This window comes from Kogia breviceps, chromosome 19 (genome assembly GCF_026419965.1).
Source record: "Kogia breviceps isolate mKogBre1 chromosome 19, mKogBre1 haplotype 1, whole genome shotgun sequence".
Classification (NCBI taxonomy): Eukaryota; Metazoa; Chordata; class Mammalia; order Artiodactyla; family Physeteridae; genus Kogia; species Kogia breviceps.
In genome coordinates this window covers 2322550-2328583 of record NC_081328.1, presented here as the reverse complement: position 1 = coordinate 2328583, position 6034 = coordinate 2322550, and the positions used below count along the sequence as shown (strand labels likewise).

General features: G+C 58.1%; 1 protein-coding gene across 2 annotated transcripts in view; it reads right to left on the bottom strand.

Annotated features, from left to right (window-relative positions):
• ADORA2B (adenosine A2b receptor) overlaps window positions 1–6034 on the bottom strand; it is a 28900-nt gene that overhangs the window by 10415 nt on the left and 12451 nt on the right. The window lies entirely within an intron of this gene.

Below are 6034 nucleotides of genomic sequence, written 5' to 3'. Positions count from 1 at the left end.
GGTCTCCTATGAGACACAGTTCTACGGGGTCGAGATACACCAGGGAACGGAACCCACAAGACCCCTGCTTCTCGGGGACTCACGTTCTAGCAGGGGAGACAGATCATAACAGACAACAAGCATAGGTTGGTAAATTATACGGCATGTCAGAAGGAGACGTGTAGTGTGAAAAAAGAAAAAGCAGAGTGAGGAAGGTGAGCTGTGGCAGGGACTAGCGTCAAAGAGGTCAGGCAGGGAGGCTTCACTGGTGACATGCCCTTGAACAAACACCCGGCAGGTGTGGACCGCAGGCCCCTGGCGTCGGGCGGCCCCACCTGGTGGCTGGGCGAGAAGCCTTACGGTTGGTCTCCGCCAACACCCTAGGAAGAGTCATCCCCCCGAAGCCCCCGGTAAGATGCTGGAGAACAAGAGTTCTAAGCAGCGTCCCTGGCTGTCTCGGCTAGCGGCGAAGTTGATAAAAAACTGGGAAAGAACTTAGCAAACGTCAAAATCTTCTCGGTAATTTTTAGACCATTAAATCTTATTTAAAATCTCTAGAAGTCATAATACACATTCTGGGCGTTTTGCGACAAGGCAGTCCATATACGGTTTATAGCAAAGGTATAAACTCTGCTATTCATAACTGGTCCATAATATGTATTTAACATAATGTACTGAAAAAAACGAAATGAAATCTTCACTTAACCTCTGGGAAGAGCACTGGGAAATAACTGGACACGCTTTCTCTTAAGGCTCGTCCGTGGGGAGCGTCCGATCCCCTTCGCCTGCGGGTTAAGCCCGCACTCCTCAGCGGGGGCCACGGAGCCCTCAGGCCACGGCCCCACGCGCCCCTGCCTGCCGCGTCCTGGCCCGGCTGCTCTCCGGTCTCAAAGCCCACCTCCTTTCCCGCGCACTTTGCAGGCCAAGGGGGCCTCTCCCACTCTCTGGCCCCAGACACACACCTGTCATAGAGCTTGTTTCTCTCTCCCAGGTGTTCAGCCTTTTAAGGACTTGGACCTTGTCCCTTTGACTTGGCGTCCCCAGGAGCTAGCATAGCGCCTGGCACAATGGAGGTTCTTAGTAAGGTGGCCGTTACAATCACATTCCTGGCTTGTTACCAGACCGCTTTAAACGGGATTCTGCTTATGAGGAACGCCTGATGCTGTGGCCTGGGCAGGCAGCAGAACTGGGCCAGCTTGCGGGGGCAGCTCACTGAGGTCCTGCCTCGCGTTGACGGTGACCCCTCATCGTCTCCCTGCGAGGGCAGCTCAGTTGTGGGGTCTTGACTACAGAGGACCTCTGGGTGCAGCTGCTTGCTGAACTTTCCTGGGCCCATAAATCCATCTATTTCCAAATCCTTTCCGCGCCCCTCCTCATGCGGGAATGTAAAGCCATTGCTTATAAAAATGTTATTCCTGGCCGTTGCCTTGCCAGAGACATGAAGAATGCAGTCAGTCCCTATAGGGTAATAAGGCCACCGCCTCCTGAAGGCCAAGCACTTAAGAGTCACAGAACTTCGGGCCCACGAGGCAGCCACGCCTCCACTGTTCACGGGACTCAGCTGCACTGAGCTGTGTACAGCTGAACAAAGATCAGCCCCAGGGGATGAGTAAGATCTGGGGTTAGCATAGTCTCTTGTCATGGTCTGGGAGGGATACCGGAGGTGGTTCTGGCCAATGTGACTAAAGGAAGTCTGCTAGGGCACGTCCTGGAAAAGTTTTACTTGATAAAAGGAGAGAGACCCACGAGGAGAGCGCCTCCCCATACTTATCCCTTTCTGCTTCTGATGCTCTTATGGGAGGTTGTGATGCCTAGAGCTGCAGCAGCCATCTTGTGACCATGAGGCATGGGCCTGAAAATAAAGCAAATGGCGAAGCAGAAGGAAGGAAAGAGTCCAGGTCCTTGATGGTGCCTTTGAACCACTACACACCAACCCTAGAACCATCATGGCTCCATATTGTAGTTCAAGAGATAACTGATGGTCTTGATTGCTTAAGTCACTGTTACCTGCAGCCAAAAGCATGCTCATGCAAACTGGAAGGGACTTTCATCTTTTCTAGTCCAACTTCTCTTATTTTACAAATGAGGAACCAGACATACAAAGTCTTTAAGTAACAAAGGCAATACAAGAACCAAAGACCAATAAGTCAGGACTTTCGGGCCTCTGTTCCTTACACCACGTTATGCTGCTTTTTTTTTTTCTTTTTTTAATATTTATTTAGTTATTTACTTACTTACTTATTTCTTTGGCTGCACCAGGTCTTAGCTGCAGCACACGGGATCTTTGTTGAGGCACGCAGGATCTTTTAGTTGCGACATGTGGGATCTAGTTCCCTGACCAGGGATCGAACCTGGCCCCCCCTGCACTGGGAGCGCAAAGTCCTAACCGCTGGCCCACCAGGGAAGTCCCTATGCTGCTTCTTTTACGTGACTTTTTCCTAAGCAATATGAGACACGGAGTCCTCTGTACACAGAGGGATCCTAGGGGGTGGCTTCCTGGCAGAGTTCAAAACAACTGGAATCCACCCATATCTGAACTTCTCAAAACTGCTGGATCCTGCACATATGAAAAACTACTTTTATGCTAAATCGTCTTAGATGAGGAACAGCAGTTGATTTCATTCGGGGGGCAGCTGGTCCCAGCCTTCTCCGTGACCCCCTGTACCAGGGCCTTTCTCCCCTATTGGTTCATTATTTTATTCAGAGTTCTTCCTTGTATTACACCACACACTCCACTGACACTGGAAACAGAATCACAGCCCTCGTGGGTTGTAAAGCTAACAGAAGAGACAGAAAATAAACAGGTAAACACTAAAAGGTACAATCACAAGTCAGAAGGAGTTTGGCCAAACCAAAAGGAACAGGGTGCAGGTGGGAGAAAACCAGGAAGAGCTTGGAGGCCGGGTGTCAGGGAAGGCTCTTGGGCAGCAGAGCCGAAGGTGGAGGGGGCGCGGAGGCTCCGAAAAGCGGGGGGAAGGCGTTCTAAGCACAGAGAACAGAATGTGCGTGGCTTCCAGACAGGAAAGGGTTTCACCTTCCTAGAGAAGCAGAGGGGTGAGGCGGGCCCGGCCCCAGGCCGGGGGAAGGGGCTGGATACCCCAGTGCCACGGGACGCCATGGGGGGCTCGAGGTACACTGGAGGGACGGCACTGGTTTCGACTGTGTAAAGCTCACTGTGGAGACTGAGTTTTAGGGCAGCCAGAAGGGAAGCAGAGCAGTCAGAAAACGACTTCGGTGGTTGTTTACTCAAGAGAAGATGCTGGAGTGGAGCAGGTCGGCAGCAAAGGCAGGGCTCACAGACGCCCCCATCCTAGCAGCTCTGAGCCACACGGCCACACGACACGCTGGGGGCTGCGGGAGACGCGTGCCTACAGACTCCCCCAGCCGCCAGCTGCACAGGGCCCACCGGCCACACGGCCGCCCCGCCTGAGCGCGGCTCTGCGGGCAGCAGGCCCGCGCACCCCGCGTCTCCTGAGGTCAGAGCACCATCGCCAGCTACAGACGTGGAGGCTGAGGCTCCCACGGTTAAACGACGGACCTGCCGCTCCTGAACTGCGGCCAGGACGCAAACCCACCGACCTGATCTGATTCCGGTTTTGCCCAAAGCAGACACTTTCCTGCTCAGGACGCTGCGGTTCTTCCCACAGATCCCAGCTCCCCGCTGCAGCAGCCCCGGCTCTGCTGCCCTCTGCCCTGGCCACAGCTGCCAGCCGTTCCAGGGACCCTCCGCCCCCACCTCCGCTGCCGGCCTCCTGCGAAGCAGCAGAGGCCTCTGCTGCCCGCTCAGCAGGTGGCGGGGAGACGCCTCCGTCGGCGGACACAACCAGACCCGCAGGAGGACGCGGGCTCCAAAGGCAGCCGCGCTTTGAGCGCCGGAGCTGCAGCCCCGCGATGGCAGAACAGTCCGTGTCAGTGAGACGCTGCCTGGACCCGGGCCCGGGTGGGAGACGGCCAGAGATGCTGGGGAGGGCAGGCCGGTGTCCCTGCGCCGGGCGGGAGGCTGGGGGTACGAGCCCCGGGTCTCTGGCGTCTCACGGGGGTGGCGGGCTCCGCTTTCCTCCCCATACCCTCTCGCCGCCCACTTCTGCCCGGGCCTCCGTCCCCTCCCTGAGCGCGCCGCGCTCCCACCCTGCCAACCCCTCGCTCCTCTGCTCCCCGAGCACCGGGGGCTCTCAGGGCGTCCTCGCGCGTGCGCGCGCCCCCCACATCGTTCCTGAACGGCGGAACGTGGCCTCTCCTACATCCGCCCCAAGTGCAGGAGTAAATGGGAGGCGATGAAAAGAGATGTAGGCGGCAGTATTACTCCACGCGAGCAGAACAATTCCAGCCCCCACAAAAGGGGTGTCCTGGGGGGGGGGGTCCACCCTCTGGGAAGCGGCTGTGCCCCTGCTGTGCTGGACCCACCCGCTCTCACTCTCCATGCCAGGGGCTCATTAGCTAAGGAGCCCGATCGAGAGAGAGTCACAACAAAAGAAACGGAGCAGCGTGGACGCCCGGGCTCGCATCATGCAGACGGCTTGCCAAGCGCTGCTCAACAACAAGCGCTGCTCAACAACAAGCGCTGCTTAACAAGCGCCGGCCTATTTCTGGGCCAGGGTCCGCCCCCTCCGGCTCTGGAGCCCTCGGATCAGACCAGGCCACACGCTCCGCCTCCGAAATCAGAATTCCCAGCGCAGCAGATCCCCAAGCAGCCACCCTGGCGGTGACACTGAGTCCGGACGGGGGCTGGGGAGAGCCGAGCTCTGCTCTCAGGAGAAGGGGGAGAGTGGCGGCCGCGGAACCCGCCGCTGCGGGGCCTTTGAACACAGATATCGTGTGTGCAAAGCACTTTATAAAGGCGAATCACTAAGTTAAGTGCACCCGGAGCTCTGTTCTGCTTCTTAAAATTGCTGATGGTTCCTTTAGGGACTTCTTTCTTTATGTTCCGTTTCACTCCCAAGTTTCATTTCTCTGCAATAGAAACACTTCTGCTCCGAAGCAACATACACATCCTCAGAAAACGTCATATTCTCTAAAATCGCACACGAACAGCAACGGGCCTTACGTGAAAATGGGGTGAGGACAGACCACTCAACACCTACCAAGCGTTATAACTCGAGCACTGACAAAGTACCGCCCAGCAGGCAGGTCCGCAGGGGGTAGAGGCTGCCGCGGGGATTATTAAAAAAGCCCCCAGAAAGTCCAACGGAAACCCCGGCAAAAGTGCAATCAGAGCAAGGCCGCGGGTGCCGCCAAGGCCCGGGCCCCGCTTCCCTCCCCCGGTCCTGGGGGCCGCTCCGGGCTGCCCAGCAGTCACGCCGAGGGCTCTTCCCCGCGGAAGCCGGCCATGCTAATCCCACTCTTCGTGCCCCTGGGGTCCCTTGTGTCCCGGCAGAACCCCAGATGAGCCCAGACAGCGGCTGCACCATCCTACCCTCCCCACGCGTTCCCCCAGCGCGGACGTCCTGTTCACAGGACAGAAACGCCCCCGTGGAGCCCCCCGTCCCCAGGGTCCCCCGCCAGGGCCTCCCCGGGGGCTGCAGGGCCGTCCCCTCCCGCGGAGCCGAGGCTTCCTCAAAGGCAGGGGCTCGCCCTCCCTCCCGCTCGCACCCAGAACACCTCACTGCGGGCCTGGCGGGCGAAGCCCCGACGCCAGCCTCCCTCTGCAAGACAGGACCGGGGCGCCGGCTCCTCGGCACGCGCACCGCCTGACGCCCAGCAAGGTGTCACCCACACGCCGAGGGCCGCGTGGACGTGTCCCGAGCTCCAGCTTGTAGCTCACAGGAGGCGTCTGTCTGTCTACGAGGCACCTTCTGAGGCTGAAGAGCTGCTTCCCGCCCAGGCGACGGGGGCTTCAGACGTTGTCCCGGACGGAAGCAGTGGCAGTTCTGCGCTGTGCCCGTTCCAGACCCGGGGTCTGGAACCTTCCCGCGAAGAAAGCCGAAGACCCCCGGGACTCCGCCGGGGAAGTCTCGCAACCGTGTAAGGAACAAACGAAACAACTCGTACACAGAAAGAACTGCCTGGTTCTGTTTGCGTGAAGTTCGGGCCTCGGGGTGGGAGGGGGGTCTCCTGT